Source organism: Ochotona curzoniae, unplaced genomic scaffold, assembly GCF_017591425.1.
Source record: "Ochotona curzoniae isolate NIBS_2020 unplaced genomic scaffold, NIBS_Ocur_1.0 scaffold_3208, whole genome shotgun sequence".
NCBI lineage: Eukaryota > Metazoa > Chordata > Mammalia > Lagomorpha > Ochotonidae > Ochotona > Ochotona curzoniae.
The window spans coordinates 30,537,598-30,554,849 of NW_024467106.1; the positions used below are offsets into that span (position 1 = coordinate 30,537,598).

The 17,252-nt window shown below is 44.1% G+C and overlaps 1 protein-coding gene and 1 pseudogene across 1 annotated transcript in view; both read left to right on the forward strand.

Moving 5' to 3' along the window:
- The window catches only part of RNF38 (ring finger protein 38), a 115,939-nt gene that overhangs the window by 7,140 nt on the left and 91,547 nt on the right, over positions 1–17,252 (forward strand). The window lies entirely within an intron of this gene.
- LOC121145007 lies at positions 1,799–2,741 on the forward strand (annotated as a pseudogene).

Sequence of the window (17,252 nt, forward strand, 5' to 3'; positions counted from 1 at the left end):
GTTCTTCTAAACTCTGTTAGCTAGCATGTAGTGAAAAATTTTTTCTTCATATGTCAGTATTACTATATGGCTTGTTGCTAGTGTCTCAAACAAATTGCCTCCCTTTCCCCCACACTCTCCCTGATATGCACCAAGCAATCTTTAGACTTCAGGATGGTGGCAGTAGAAAACGTGACTCCTTAGGAACCTGGGGTTGCTGGTAGCTGGCACTTTCCGTGTCTGTTTGGAGTCAGGTCCAGAGTTGAATCTCTGTTCTTACTGTCTAGCATAATTTGGTCCTGGTTTGAGGAAATTTACCTTTAACTTGTCTCTAAAATAAGATAATAATGCATTAGATTTTTTTTTTCCCAAATCCTCTGGAAAGCCTATATCACTTAGACATGTTTTAATAAAATTTTTAAAGATTCTTTTGCTTTTATTTGAAAGGCAGATTGTATTTACAGAGAGAAGCAGAGACAGAAAGATCTTCCATCTGCTAGTTCACTCCCTAAATGGTGCCAATGGTAGGAGCTGAGCCAGTCTGAAGCCATGAGCCAGGAACACAAGGCTTTGGGCCGTCCTCGACTGCTTTCCCAGGCCACGAGCAGGGAGCTGATGGGAAGTGGAGCGGCCAGGACATAAACCAGTGCCCATGTGGGATCCTGATGCTTACAAGGTGAGGATTGAGCCATCATGCCACGTCCTTGATTTTATGAATTTTGAAAATACGACAGGATGGATGTTGTACAGGGTTTTAACTGCTGCTGAGGACACCTACTGCCTTTCGGGGTGCTGGTTGGAGTCCCAGCTACTCAGCTTTCCAACTAGCTTCCTGCTAGTGTGCCTGAGAAGCCAGGAGATGATGGTCCAAGTATTTGGGTCTCTAATCCATGTGGGAGACCCGCATGGGATTCTTGGCTGTTGGCTTCTTCTGGCTCTTGTGGACATTTGAACAACAAGCTATCAGATGGAAGACCTCTCTATTCCTCCCTGTCTCTGTGTCATGTCACTCTGCTTTTCAAATCTTTAAAAAAATAAAAATAAAAATAGGGGCTGTTGCTGTGCTGTAGTGTGAAGCATCCCGTGTGGTCACTGATTTGAGTCCTGGCTGCTCTACTTCCCATGCTTTGTATGGGAAAGCAACAGAGGATGGTTCAAGTGCTTGGGCCCTGCACTCAGGTGAGATCTTGAAGAAGCTTCCGGCTTCAGACTGGCCTGTGACTCTTTAGGGAGCAATCTAGTAATGGGAGATCTGTTTCTGCAACTCTGCCTTTCAAATAAAATAATTAGATCTTTAGTAAGGAAATAGAAATAAAACACTAGAGATATGTTTTATCTGCTTTTAAAGATGATTGAAGTTTATTTTTAAACCCTTCTTTTAGGTATGTTTGCCATTAGTGACATATTTTAGCTGAATGATAAACTATTATGTTGGCTACTTTCTTTGCTTTGTTTATAATATGTATTTCTGGGCCTGGCATGGTAGCCTGGCGGCTGAAGTCCTTGCTTTGCACGTGGCGGGATCCCATATGGATGCTGGTTTGAGTGCCAGAGGCCCTGGGACTGTGCTGGGCCCTGTTTACTTTTATTGGTGAGGAGATGCAGAGAGAACCAACTTTTATACTCTGGTTCTCTCACCAGGTAGCCACAGTGGCTGGAGCTAAGCTGATCTGAAGCCTGGAGCCAGGAACTTTTGGGTTTCCCACACAAGTGCAGGGTCCCAAGGCGTTAGGCCATCCTCCACTGCTCTTCCAAGCCACAAGCAGAGAGCTGGAAGGAAGTGGATTAGCTAACACATGTCCACATGGGATCCAAGGGTTTAGCCATTAGGCTATTGTGCTGGGCCCCCAGCTGCTTTAAAAGAACCCATGTATACCTCCTCAGGCTCATGAATATTTTCCCAAGGGAAGTAGAACAAGTTGTTCATGCGAGTGTTGCTTTTCTAACTGTGCCTTCATTACTTCAGCTTGGTATGCCTGTCCTCCTTGAGTTGTTTTTCCAAAGCCAAGTTTTCTGTTTTTTTTTTTTTTTTAAAGGTAATAATTGCTAGTTACTTCATGCCTAATGTATCAGAATACTTTCTGTGGCTCAATTAATGTAGTCCTCTTTCAGTTCTTAAAGCTTTCAAACTTAGAGTGCATACTTAGAGAAGTTGGAGCCCAGAAGTTCAGTAACTTGCCAGGGATTATACAGCCATTCAAAGTGTTAGGTGGGATGTAATACCAGATAGTCTTGATCGGTACATGACACTTTATAGATCGAAAGACTCGGAAATTAGTGTCCATAACAAGATTGAGTAGAAGCCAAGTTGATCATTGTTTTAGCCATGAGAGAGAATTTTCTTTTTTTAAGATTTATTTATTTGGCTTCCAGGGTCGGGGAGCCCAGAGGTGCCCTCCCAAGGTGCCGAAGCCCATGCTGACCACCGGGCCCTTGACCTGCTGATGCCATGAGGAATAATACCATAGCGCCCAGTGCTCCCAAGGCCAGCAGCGACTCCTTGGTGGGCTATGTGCTGGGTTCCTTCTTCCTCATCACACTGGTCAGGGTAGTGGTGGCAGTGGTCATGTAAGTCCAGAAGAGGAAACGGGTGGATCTGCTTTGCCACCACCTGCTCTGCATGTGTAGCTATGACCCAGCAGAGGAGCTACACGAGGCTGAGCAGGAGCTCCTCTCGGATGTGGGAGACCCTGAGGTGATCCATGGGTGGCAGAGCGGCTGCCAACACAAGTGGACACCCTTGATGGATGTCAAGACCTGACCCCCCAAACCAGCCCTTCAGGACCTTGGGGTCCATCCCTCCTTCCACCAGCCCCACAGCTAAAAGCCCACACTCACCTGTAAGCACTCATGGGCACCTCCTCCTGGGGTGGAAAAGGAGCCAGGAGCCAATCTGGCCCTTGTAGGTTAATTCCCACAAGGGCTTTGGTGTGATGAACCCAGATGTATAGTACTCATTATATATTTTGTAAATAAAATGTTTTGTGGAGGAAAAAAAAAGATTTATTTATTTGAAAGGCAAAGTCAAACACGCACAGAGAGAGAAGAGAGAAGAGTGACAGCCAGAAAGCTTTCATTTGCTGATTCACTGCTCAGATGACCACAACTGCCAGGGCTTGTTTGGGAGCCAGGAGCTTCTTCCTTCCAGTCTCCCACTGGAAGCAGGGGTCCCAACCCTTGGGTCACCGGCTGCCGCTTTCCCAATTGGGTGCAGCAGGGAGCTGGATCAAAAGTGGAGCAGCCCATAGTCAAATCAGCACTTATGTGGGATGCTGGCATTGCAGGCTGAGGCTTAATCTACACACAGCACTAGTCCCAACTGAAAAGAATTTGAAGGCATTAGTTTTAACTTTATTTTTTGAGAAATCCATTTTTTGTAGATTTATTTAAATATTTATTTTAATTGGGAAGACACATTTACAGAGAGAACAAGAGATAGAAGGATCTTCCGTTTGCTGATTCACTGCCCAAGTTTCTGCAATGGCTGGAGCTGAGCTGATCTGAAGGCAGGAGCTTCTCCTGGTTCTCTCATGTGGGTGTAGGATTCCAGTGCTTTGGGCCTCAAGCAGGGAACTGGAGGGGAAGTGGGGCAGCCAGACATGAACTAGTGCTGGATTTAGCAATTGAGCCATTGCGCCAGGGCCCAGGCATCATATTTTGAGCCTAATATTATGTTGATGTAGTTTGAGACGGAATTATTTGAGGAAGAGACTTTACTATAATGGCTTCCAGTTGGACTGTGCCTAAATTGGTTGGAATGTTGTTGAAATACTCTGTTCATCATTAGGTAAGATTATAAGAGACCTAAAGCTGGAATCTGACATTAAGTAACTTTTTTCATAAGTAGATTTCGATGGTGTTAAAACACTTATTTTATGGTTGTAATGGGCATTGGTGGGCCATTCTGGGAACCTATGAAAACCCAGGGTCAAAACCGAGTGTAGTACTAAAGGCTTTTGGAATATAATCTGCTTTCCAGTTGAACTCTGCCAACTCAGTTATTCTCTTCTTCTCTGCTTTTGTGGATGCTTGAAAGAGGAAGAAATGAATTCTTTGCCTTTCAAAGTTACTGAACAGTATTGAATTGATTTTTCCCTCTATACTGTCAGGATAAAAACTTATGATCAATTCAGATAATTAAGGGGTTTAAACATTCATCTGAGTTTCTCAATAACCTGAGTTTCAGAGTATATTTGGAGTTTCATATGGAGTTTTGTTAAGATGTTATTTACTGTCTTGTTAGTCGCGAGAATATGAGTCAGGAACTCGTGTGATCTGATTACCCATTGTTTCTGTTTCTGTGCTTATATTGTTGGAAACAGTTTATTTCTTGATGACGCTTTTAAGCTTTAAGTAACGTGTACTAAGGAGCAATAAGGCACCTAGAAAACAGCAAGGCAGTAGTCAAAAGATTTGGTTCAAAATGAATTTCTGTTGCAGCTCATGTACTGTGTTAAGATAAAAACTGAAGTCAGAATTTGCATCAATAGTGTTTAGATAATACTGCGCATACCTCCTGTCTAACTTCTGGTGGAAGACTTCTGCCTCAATTGACAGATGTATTCTTGAATACATCTGTAAACATGTTCCCTTTGAAATAAAGTTGTGTGTTGGACCCGGCGTGGTGGCGCAGTGGTTAAGGTCCTTGCCTTGCACGCCCGGGATCCCATATGGGCGCTGGTTCTAATCCCGGCTGCCCCGCTTCCCATCCAGCTCCCTGCCTGTGGCCCGGGAAAGCAGTCGAGGACAGCCCAAAGCTTTGGGACCCTGCACCCGTGTGGGAGACCCGGAAGAGGCTCCTGGCTTTGGAGTGAATCATCGGACGGAAGATCTTCCTCTCTGTCTCTCCTCTCTGTATATCTGCCTTTCCAATAAAAAAATAATAAAAATAAGTCTTTAAAAAAAATAAAGTTGTGTGGCAAATTATTTTTCTTAATACTGTCAGCTGAAACCAGAGATCCAAATATCTTTATTTATTTTTAAAATTTATTTTTATTTGAAAGGCGCAAATTTCACAAAGGAAAGGCACAGAGAGACTTTTTTTTAAAGATAATTTTTTAAATTGGAAAGTCAGATTTACAGAGAGAAGGAGAAACAGAGAGAAAGATCTTCTATCTGCTGGTTCACTCCCCAAGTTTCCGCAATGACTGGAGCTGAGCCTAGCTGAATCCAGGAGCCTGTTGCTTTCCCGGACCACAAGCAGGGAGTTGGATGGGAAGTAGAGCAGCCAGGATATAAACCAGGGCCCATATGGGATTCCAGTGGATACAAGGCGAGGATTTAGCCACTAGGCTACCCATGCTGGGCCCCACAAATTTAAGACTTGATTAAAACTCTTTGTTTTGGGCCCGGCGCGGTGGCGCAAGAGGTTAAAGGTCCTCGCCTTGCACGCCCGGGATCCCATATGGGCGCCGGTTCTAATCCCGGCAGCCCCGCTTCCCTTCCAGCTCCCTGCCTGTGGCCTGGGAAAGCAGTCGAGGACGGCCCAAAGCTTTGGGAACCTGCACCCGCGTGGGAGACCCGGAAGAGGCTCCTGGCTTCGGACCGGCATAGTATCGGCCCGTTGCGCTCACTTGGGGAGTGAACCATCGGACGGAAGATCTTCCTCTCTGTCTCTCCTCTCTGTATATCCGCCTTTCCAATGAAAAAATAATAAAAATAAATCTTTAAAAAAAAAAAAACTCTTTGTTTTTATGCAGTCAAAGTATGTACTTAAGGTGGAGGTTAGAAATTTTAATTCCAAGATTGCCTTAAGATATGGGGAGTACAGAATCAACCATGCCACTTTCTGGGTCTGGGAGCTGAAGGAGCCCTAGGGGCTGTTACATTGGGGTAGGGCAGAAGCCTGGTTAGGAGCTAGAGATGCAACTGAAAGTTCCTTTGGGGAAAACACACATACACAAAACGAAAAACGAAGCAAGTAAGCGTGCTGTTCTGTTACACTGGGTTGAGCAGTTAAACTGTTTATTGGATTCCCAGGAATCTCTTGACCAAAATCCTAGGAAGTTGCCACTGTTTAGTCCCTGCCGCCTGTGAATTGAGGAGCTTTTCTCCTACATATTAGGTTTACATTTTATCTTCTAAGTTAGTACTGCACTGGGATGTCAGATAGCCAAAAATTAGAACTTTTACCTCTGGGGGAAAAGATTGAGAAAAAAAATGTATTCAATGTGACTTATATTAACACGGAATAAAGGATTAATGTTAAGAAAAACTTTGTTAACATCAAAGTGGAGAAAAGATGCAATGTAAAATTGTTAATTGAAAAAAATCTGTATGATGAGAAATTCTGCATTAAATATAGATCCATTATAAAATATAAGCTAAAAAACAAAAATGATGGATTCATTGTCAAAGAGATGAAAAAAACTGCTGTTCTCTCTGATGGTCTCCCCATCACATGGGCATAGGGTAACATGAATTGGGGTTATGCCTTACGGCTCTGTGGTAGGCAAGTGCTGTATAGATTTTATGTGTCTTGTTAAAATGCTGATTTTTAAGCCAGGACCCAGGTGATGGCAGTAAAAGCTGATACTTGCAGCTCCAGGATTCCATAAGAAGCACTGGTTTGAGGCCCGGCTGCTCCATTTCCAGGTCAGGCTCCTAATATGCCTGGGAAGGTAGCAGAGGATGACCCAGGTGCTTGAGGCCCTGTACTCATGTTGGAGGCCTTGGAAGACACTCTTGGCTTAGTTCTGATACAGCACTGGCTGTGAACCAGTGGGTGGAAGATCTCTCAATCTGGTTTCTCCATCTGCCTTTGTAACTTTGCCTTTTAAGTATACAGAAATCTTCTTTTTAGAGATTTATTTATTTTTATTGGAAAGGCAGATCATATTTACAGAGAGGAGAGACAGAGAGAAATATCTTCTATCCATTGGTTCACTCCCCAAGTGGCTGCAGTGACTGGAGCTGAGCCAATCCAAAGCCAGGAACCAGGAATTTCTTGCAGGTTTCCCGTGGTTTTGGGCCATTCTCTCTACTGCTTTCTTACTTGGCCCCAGCAGTGAACTGGGTGGGAAGTGGAGCAGCCTGTGTATGATCTTGGCAAGTTGAGTATTTAACCACTGGTCCATCATGCTGGGCTCAATATGAAGAAATCTTAAAAAACAAAACAGAACACAAAACAAAACAAAAAACTAGAATCCTCCTGTTGTGACACCACCTAGTTCTCTTTTAAAAAAATTTAACACCTTTGATGAGATGTAAACTTACCCAGTTTCCTGGGCTCGGCAAACACTTCAGTGGTTTTTGTCATGGTTGCAGTTGTATTTAGTCTTCCCTTGTCCATTGGCAGTTGCTCTCCATTTCCTCCCACTCTGGCCTTGGGGGAGCAGTCATCTACTTTCTATCCCTACAGATTTGTCTGTTCTGAAGCTTTTTTTTGAAAGTGGAATTTAATTTTTTGAAACGTGGAGTTACAGAGAAGAAGCAACAAGAAGTTCCATCTGTAGGTTCCATCTCTTCAAATGGCTGTAATAGTCAGGACTGAGCTAGGCTGAAGCCAGGAACTCCATTTGAGTCTCCCGCTTAGATGGCAGAGGCCTGGGACTTGGGCCAACTTCTGCTGCTTTCCCCCCCTACCTAAGAGTAAGAGTTCTGGCTCATAGGCTAATAACTGTTTAATCTTTGCAGGGACTGCCATACTGTTTTCCACCAGCCAAATGTAAGAGTTCAAAGTTTCCATATCCTTGCCAACAGTTCTTACTATCTTTTTATTTGTCATCCACTCGTATAGTTTTGGAGAAATTATTTTGAATGTTTCTTAGCTTTTTGTAAATTAAAAATTTTCAGTTACGTTATTTGAAAAGGTGAGGCTAAAGGTATCTTCCATTCACTTGTTCACTATTCAAATGCCTACCAACAACCAGGATTGCGTGACAGAGGAACCAGAAGGCAAACCTCCATTTTGTGTCTTCCATGTGGATGACAAGGACCCATATACTTGGGCATCAGTCTACTGGCACCCCAGTATGGAATTGAGGAGGTTCTAAGTTGTGACTTAACTTGGCGCTTGGACACAATGCTTACCACTCATGTAAAGCATTGTGATGTGATTCTGTGTTACGTGGACAGTTTTGATGCTGGTGTATTAGAACTCCTGTTCAAGTTCTGGCTGCTGGGGGAGGTGCTGTGATGTAGTGCATTAAGCTTCCATCAGCAGCACCAGCATTCAGAATGGTTGCTCCGTTTCCCATTCAGCTCCCAGCTAATGTGCCTGGGTAAAGCAGTGAAGATGGCCAGGAGGTTTGTTTGGAGTTCAGGCTCCTGGTTTCCTGTGGCCATCTGGGGGAGTAAAACCAGCAGATTTAATCTCTCTCACTCTGTTTAGCAAAACAACAACAAGAATATGTGAAAGCTTTTGGGTGCACGAGGGGTCATGTATTTAACTCAGGTAAGGTGCTGGTGTTGCATCAACGCTTGAGTTTGATTCTTGATTCTAGTGTCCTGCTAATGCAAACCCTGGCAGGCAGTGATGGTGACTTCTCTGCATGTGCAAACTTGGGTTAAGTTCCTGACATTCCTGGCTTCTGGCTTTACTCAGGCTGCAGTGGGCATTTAAGAAGTGAGGCATGGGCCCGGCGCTGTGGCCTAGTGGCTCAAGTCCTTGCCTTGAACATGCTGGGATCCCATTTGGGCGCCGGTTCTAATCCCGGCAGCCCTGCTTCCAATCCAGCTCCATGCTTGTGGCCTGGGAAGGCAGTTGAGGACGACCCAAAGCCTTGGGACCCTACACCCACATGGGAGACCTGGAAGAGCTCCTGGCTCCTGGTTTCGGATTGGCACATTATCGGCTATTGCAGCCACTTGGGGAGTGAATCATCAGATGGAAGATCTTCCTCTCTGTCTCTCCTCCTCTCTCTGTATATCTGACTTTGCAATAAAAATAAATAAATCGGCCCGGCGTGGTGGCGCAAGTGGTTAAGGTCCTCGCCTTGCACGCCCGGGATCCCATATGGGCGCCAGTTCTATCCCAGCAGCCCCACTTCCCATCCAGCTCCCTGCCTGTGGCCCGGAAAAGCAGTCGAGGAAGGCCCAAAGCTTTGGGACCCTGCACCCGTGTGGGAGACCCAGAAGAGGCTCCTGGCTTCGGATCGGCATAGCATCGGCTGTTGTGCTCACTTGGGGAGTGAATCATCGGATGGAAGATCTTCCTCTCTGTCTCTCCTCTCTGTATATCTGCCTTTCCAATAAAAAAAATAATGAAAATAAATCTTTTAAAAAAATAAATCTTTAAAAAAAAAAGTGAGGTAGGAAGTGGGAACTCTATTGCAATGTAAACTTCCTGAAGTTGTTGAAAGTAGTGCAAAGTAGTGTCTTATAATCTTTATAATTTTTTTTTATAAAGATTTATTTTTATTGAAAAGACAGATTTACAGAGAGGAGAGAAAGATCTTCTGTCTGATGCTTCACTCTCCAAGTGGCCACAACGGCTGGAGCTGGGAGACCAGGAACTTCTTCTGTGTCTCCCATGTGGGTGCCGTGTTCCAAGGACTTGGGCCCTCGTTTATTGCTTTCCCATGCCACAGACGGGGAGCTGTAATGGAAGTAGAGCAGCCAAGACACAAACTCATGCCCATATGGGATCCCAGCGCATGCAAGGTGAGTTTTTAGCCACTGAGCCGTTGGCGTTAGGTCCAAGTTCGTAGTTTTAACACTAGTGCTTTGGTACATCAATTCTTGTTTACCATCTTTTTCCCCTTGTAAATGTAATCTGGAGTTTTATTTACCTTTGTATACATTACATATTTTGGGAGTGTTCTTTTCTTTTTTAAAGATTGCTTTATTTGGAAGTCAGAGTTAGCAAGAGGGGAGCACAGAGCTCTTCTGTTCACCACGACTACCCTAATGGCTGCAGCAGTCAGGACGGGCCGGGCTGAAGCTGGGGACTCTTTCGGTCTCCTGTGTGGGCAGCAGGGGCTGTTATCTTCTGCTTTCCCCAGGCTATAAGCAGGGAGTGGACCGGGCATCCCATATAGGATGTTGGTGTTATAGTCAGAGGCTGAAGCTGTGCCATAATGCTGGCCCCTTTTGGGAGGGATTTTTGGAACTATTTCATGCATTTATGTAACCAAATTTATTACAATTATTTAGGTTTAGCTGTATTTTGACTTTTTGTTGTTGTCTTCCTCTTTTGGCTATGTAAAATATAATTGGGTGTGTGCTAAGTTCCCTGGATCTGTGCTTGTACAGAATCTACATAAAATCACATGAATAGGTGACTTATTTGCATGGCTGGCAGCTGTTTCTCAGTTTGATTTCCAAGCTATGACTAAGTTTGTGCTTCAGTAACATAATCCTGAGATTTGTTTGTTCTTAACTTGACAGGAGTTACAAGATAATGTTTTTGGTGCTTACCCTTCCAGATAAGCCTGAGTTAGGAAATTTGCAGAGAAAATAGGTGCCTTTCTTGGTAATCAGAAGGATGAATGGGGAAACAGGAGGAGCAGATTAGAGTACCTCCATTATTTGAAGAATCACCTACGTCTGTAGCATCACATATACTTGGCTTTGTTTAAGCATGTTATGTATCTGTATGGCTGTGTGATTCTTCAGGGCTGCTACCTCCTCCATGTCAGCTTGTGCATTAGTACAAATAACTGTTTTTCTAGTGTGTTTTGCTGTACTCAAAAGGGGAACATGGTGCTGAAAAAATTTTTAAGATTTATTAATTTTTGAATATGAAAGGCACATTTACAGAAAGGAAAGATAGAGTGAGAAAGACCTTCCATCTGCTAGTTCACTCCTCAAAGGGCGACAGTAGCTGGAGCAGAACTATCTGAAACTGGGAGTTTAGGCTTCAGGTCTCCCATGTGGTGCAGGATCACAAGGACATGGGGCCATCCTTTACTGCTTTCCCAGGCCAAAAGCAAGGAGTTGAATCAGAAGTGAACAGCCAGTATTGGCACCCATCTGGGATGCCAGTGCTTGATGGTGAAGGGTTGTGCTGTGAGCCATGGCACCTGCCCTGATGCTGAACTTTGAATAGAAATGCTCCTTAAGGAATTTACACGAATGATGTTAGAATGGTGTGGTTATGAGTTTACCAGGACCTAGGTTTAGGGATGAGTATTTTGTTTCGTGGGACTAGAAGCCTTCATTCTTACTGGTGATTAGATTAATATATTTTTTTCAATTTTTAATTTTTATTATTTTTTAAAGACTTATTTTATTTTATTGGGAAGTCTAATAAAAAGAGAGGAGGAGAGAAAGAGAAGAAGCGGGGCCACCAGGGTTAGAACAGGTGTCCATATGGAATCCCAGCGCATTCAAGATGAGGACTTTAGCCACTAGGCCACTGCGCCAGGCTCAAGATTTTATTTTTATTCCTTATTGGAAAGCTATACAGAGAGGAGGAAAGGCAGAGAAAATCTTCCACCTGTTGAATCACTCCTCAAGTGGCTGCAACGGCCAGAGCTGCACCGATCTGAAGGCAGGAGCCTGGAGCCTCCTCCAGGTCTTCCAAGTGGGTGCAGGGTCCCACCTTTGGCCATCTTTGACTGCCTTCCCAGGGCACAAGCAGTAAGCTGGAAGGGAAACAGGGTCACCAGGATTAGAAGCAGCACTTGTGTGGGATCCCAGCATGTTCAAGGCAAGGACTCTAGCCGCTAGGCTACCATGCCAGGCCCAGATTCATATTTTTTAACAGAAGACTTATATAAGTTGATAAATGAAAGTGATAGTTTATTGCTTTATAATGCAAAAGAACTTTTCTTATGATTTGTATATAGGGAATAGATTTGATGGTCTGTTGTATATCAGGCCTATAATATTAGATATATAGTAGTTAAATTGCAGGAAGCATTTACTCTTAGAAATCTTACATTCTGAAGATGTGAAATAGACAATAGCCATAAGATTGAAAAGTGCTAGGTGGCTGTTCCAGTGGTTCATCATTCAGCTCCAAACATGGCATCCTTTATTGGTACTGGTTCATGTCCTGGCTGCTGGTCCACTTCTCGTCCAGCTCCCTGCTTGTGGCCTGGGGAAGCAACAGAGGATGGCCCAAGTGATTTCCAAGCTTGGTGAGGTAGGCAGGTCGTTCAGGATCACAAGCTTGGAAGTCACTCCCCCAGCACCTATGTGTTCCTTCCTGCCCACCTGTGACTCTCACCTATCACCTGAGAGGGGGCTGTATTGCACAGTTGTGTAACCACTCCCTTCACAGGCCCCTATAAAGGTCGATGATAAGAAGGGGCTCACTCCTGTGGTCGTGTGCTTCCATTGCTCTGGCACTTTGACTCTTGGCCAGGACAGACTCTGAGGACAGGCTGAGCATGGCTCCTGTGTGCCTGTATTTTTCATCCTCTGTTTATTGCTTGGGTGGGACAATGGAGACAGTAATGCTAAGAATGGTTGGATGTGGGCTGGTGACCTGCAAGATTGTTAGAAAACCTTTTTTTTTTTACTTGCTCTGAATGAGGTGAGATCACTGGGGAGGAGTGATGATAAGGTATGACTTCCATTTTAGAAAGATTGTGCTGAGGGCCCAGCGCGGTAGTCTAGCAGCTAAAGTCCTCGCCTTGCACACCCCGGGATCCCATATGGGTGCTGGTTCTAATCCCAGCAGCCCCACTTCCCATCCAGCTCCCTGCTTGTCGCCTGGGAAAGCAGTGGAAGATGGCCCAAAGCTTTGGGACCCTGCACTCACATGGGAGACCCGGAAGATGTTCCTGGATCCTGGCTTCGGATTGGCTCAGCTCCAGCCATTGAGGCTACTTGGGGAGTGAGTCATCGGACAGAAGATTTTCCTTTCTTTCTTCTTTATATATCTGACTTGCCAATAAAAATAAATAAATCTTAAGAAAATGCCCAGCCCTAGTTGTGGCTATTTCTGGAGTGGACCAGTGGGTGGAAATTTCTGTCTCTTGTGTCTGTAACTCTGTCTTTTGAAGAAATAATGAAGTGTGATTTGATCTGCTTTTGTAAATGCTATATTCTGGAGCAGTACCATGTGTCATGGGTCCAGTAGCAGAACCTAGAAGGTTGGAAGCTTTGTTCATGAAAGATTTACTTGGACCTGGAGGATAATGAATTATCCAAACTGTATCATCATTTATCTCCCAAGATGTTTATGAAGAGAAGAAATGATTCTTAAAGCTGCAGTATGAAATTATGCTAAGTTTTCAAGTTAATGAAGAATGCAGAAAGTATTTTTATAGTACCTTGTTTATTCTTAGCATTTTTTAAAAGAAGTTTATTTTTATCGCAAAGTCAGATATATAGAGGAGGAGAGACTAAGATCTTCTGTCCGATGGTTCACTCCTCAAGTGACCGCAATGGTTGGAGCTGAGCCAATCTGAAGCCAGGAGCCAGGAGCTCTTGTGGGTTTCCCACGTGGGTGCAGGGTCCCAAGGCTTTGGGCCATCTTCAACTACTTTCCCAGGCCAAAAGCAAGAAGCTGGATGGGAAGTGGGGCTGCCGGGATTAGAACCGGTACCCGTATGGGATCCCAGCGCGTTCAAGGCAAGGACTTTAGCTGCTAGACAACCGTGTTGGGCCTGATGAATTTCTAATCAATCTGAGCCTTTGAACACTTTTTTAGTTGAACTAATGTTTACTGTAGTTTTTTTCCTGAAGTACTTCTCTGTTGGGTTTGGTGAACTGGGGTGTCCTGATTTAGTGATGGCTTTTCATGTGCTTTGGGAATTTTTTCTTTTTCTGTTAACTTTTTTTTCCCCTTAGGTTTCTAATCACCAATGGCAACCTGGCATTCTGTGTGCCACATTTTATTTGTAGATATGTTTTATTTGGCTCTACAGATATTTTGAAAACATTTATAGTGGACGTCATCAATAAAAATTTTTTATATTAAAAATCAGAATGACGTGGCTGTGTTTGGCGTGGTCATTCTTCTGTGCCTGTGGTCATCAGAGCTGCCCTTTTGTGAGGGGTATGTTCTCCAGTATGCAAAAATTAATCAAGTGTTTGTCATTCATTTGCCTAAGTTACCAAGCTTTTTTTTTTTTTTAAGGTTTATTTGAAAGAGCTAGAGACAGAGAAAAGAGGAAGAGATCTTATACTCACTGATTTACTCCCCACATAGCCCCAAAATCTGAGTTGGGTCAGGCCCAAGCCAGATGTCTGTTTCAGGTCGCGTATGTGGGTGCAGGGGCCCAAGTACTTTGGCTGTCCTCTGCTGCTTTCCCAGCGACATTACCAAGGAGCTGGATCAGAAGTGGAGCACCTGGGACACAGACTGGTGCCCATAAGGGGTGCCAGCACTGGTGGGGGCAGTTTCACCTTTGCTACAGTGTAGCAGAGACAAAACAAGAGTGTAGCTCCTTTTTAAAAATTTTTTTAAAATTACTTTTTAGGAAATCTTCAATCTGCTGGCTCACTCCATGCCAAAGCCAGGAGCTTCGTCTGGATCTCATGTGGGTGACACGAGTCTAGACACTGGGCATCTTCCATTTTTTTCCCCTGGCTGTTAATGGGGATCTGGATTGGAAGCGGAGCAGCTAAGACACAAACCTGTGCCCATAAAAATGCCCACCAGTGCTGGCCAGACAGAACTTGCTTCTAACTAGTTAAATTTGTTTATTTTCCTTCATGTTATAACTTAGAGTTTTTTTTGTAAGATTTATTTGTTTTTATTGGAAAGTCAGATATACAGAGAGGAGGAGAGAGAGGAAAATTTTCCGTCTGCTGATTCACTCCCCAAGTCACTACAACAGCCGGTGCTGTGCCAGTCCGAAGCCAGGAGCCAGGAGCTCTTCCAGGTCTCCCACACGGGTGCAGGGTCCCAAGGCTTTGGGCCGTCCTCAACTGCTTTCCCAGGCCACAAGCAGGGAGCTGGATGGGAAGTGCGGCTGCTGGAATTAGAACCAGTGCCCATATGGGATCCTGGCGTGTTTAAGGCAAGGACTTTAGCCGCTAGGCCACAGTGCCGGGCCCAGTTTTGAGGTTTTTATATGGGAGCTTTTCTTTGCTCCCTGAGCACTTTGTCCTAATATCTGTAAAAGAAGCCAGATGGGTAAGTCTGTTTATCATCTTAAGTATTGTTTTCCATAAAATAGAAAATATTTAAGTTTCCCTTTCCATGTTTGATTTGATTTCCTCATTGCTTTTTAAGCACATTGTTTTTGTTACTTTCTGGTCCATGTTTGATGGCATGAAGTTATTTTCTAGCAATGTATGTTACTTTAGACTTTAATCTGCTTTTAGTGATTACCAGTTGTCATTTGAGTCTTCTGTGTCCCAACAACTCAGTGGTGAATGTTCATATAATTGATACAAAGGTAGAATTGCTTTGTTTTTCTTCTTTGATGTAAACATATAACAGCATTGGCATTTTTCTCTTTGAAACTGTCTGAACATGCTTTAATTCTTTGGGTGTCTTAATGTTGTTTTGTCTTTTACCTCTCTTTGCTGCAGTCTACTAAAACTTCAAGGGTAAACATTCATCCCACCATTATGAGCTGGTTCCTACTGGTGGTGTTTTCACTGCAAGCCCTGCTCCCACCCGATGGAAGATTCATTTAATTTTCCTCCCTCCAGGGTCTTAAAATCGGCTTGGAGATAATCATATTAAGTAAAAACAGTGAAAGGCTTAAATAAAAATAATAGTATGGATTCACAGAAGTAACAAAATCAATGTCTGAAAAATGTTATGAGCAGTTTGGAGGTAGAGTTGGTTGGTCCGTGCATGCAATTCCCCAAAGCTGGTTGGAGAATCATGGTGATTGGAGTTGGGACTGCTCCGTTATTTATTTATCTATTTATTTATTTATTGGAAAATCAGATATACAGAGAGGAGGAGAGAGAGAGGAAGATCTTCCGTCCGATGATTCACTCCCCAAGTGAGCGCAACAGCCGATGTTATGCCAATCCAAAGCCTGGAGCCAGGAACTTCTTCTGGGTCTCCCACATGATTGCAGGGTCCCAAAGCTTTGGGCTGTCCTCGTCTGCTTTCCCAGGCCACAAGCAGGGAGCTGGATGGGAAGTGGAGCTGCTGGAATTAGAACCGGCACCCATATGGGATCCCGGGGCATTCAAGGCGAGGACCTTAGCCTCTAGGCCACGCCACTGGGCCCACCTGCTTCATTTTTTAAGTAGCTCCCTGCTAATGGCCTGGGAAAGTGGAGGACAGCCAGGTGATTGGGCTCCTGCACATACATGAAAAACCTGGGGAAGCTCCTGGTTTTGGAACAGCAGATGGAAGACTCTCTTTGTTTCACCCTCCCTCAGTCCTTAACTACCTTTGAAATAAATAATTTAAAACAAACTAACTGGTCAAAGAGTTGTTATAGAACCTCCAAATTGAATTTACTTGGTTGATGCTCAGAAAACCAGTCACTGGCAATGGGATAGTGAAATAAAGGAGTTTATTAAAATATGCGGAGCTGGGAGCCAGCAGCTGTCTCTCAATTCCCAGGCTCCCTGAGGGGTTAGGAGGGAAGGTTTTTAAGGATTGGAGTTGGAAAGAGGTATACTTAAAACACGCCCAGGTTTCTGGTTGGTTAGTAATGCTTGAGGCCTTACTCCATTGATCAGTAGTGTGTGTGTGTGTTTGAGATTTATTTACTTATTTGAAAAGCAGAGGTACATCTTTTTTGCACTGGTTACTTCTTTTAATGGCTGCAAAGGCTGCAACTGGGCTGATCCAGAGAAAGCCAGCAGCCTGGGTTTGCTTCTGGGTGTCCCACATGAGTGCAGTGGTCCAAGTACTTCAACCATCCTTCGCTACCTTCCCTGGGTACATTAGCAGAGAGCTAGATGAAAAATGGAGCAGATGGCATAGTCGACTTCAGTCTTGAAACTGCTTTTACCCTACGCCCTGGATGTGAGATTCACCTGCAGTGAGACTCCTTGCAGGGCTGTTTTGCATCCTTCTTTCAATTCAATGAATTAATTTTAGTAAGTGGTTAATTAGAAAATGTGAAGGAAAGGTGTGGGAGACTGGGACGGGGTGGTATCTTGTGTCTGCATTCGAGATGTTTTATATAGGAATTTGGTTTTATGGATAGAGAGCTCACTTCTGATATATGTTTCCACCAAGAGGGCCATCTCCCATATAATTCTCTTGGCTTCTCTTTGCACAAAGTGGGAATGGCTGTCTTATTAAGCAGTTTTGAGGAGGCAGGTCCTCTCTGGTGTATTCCCTTTCCTGGTTAGTCAGTCACTTGTATCTTTTCCTCCAAGCTGCAAGTTTTTCAGAAGCAGACCTCTGTGTGAGTAGGCCTATGGTTTTTCAACTGTGACTGTCATTGGGTGAATGAATTAGCTCAATTCTGAAATGTAGTTTTAGGAAGCCTTCTGTTGCTGTTCCT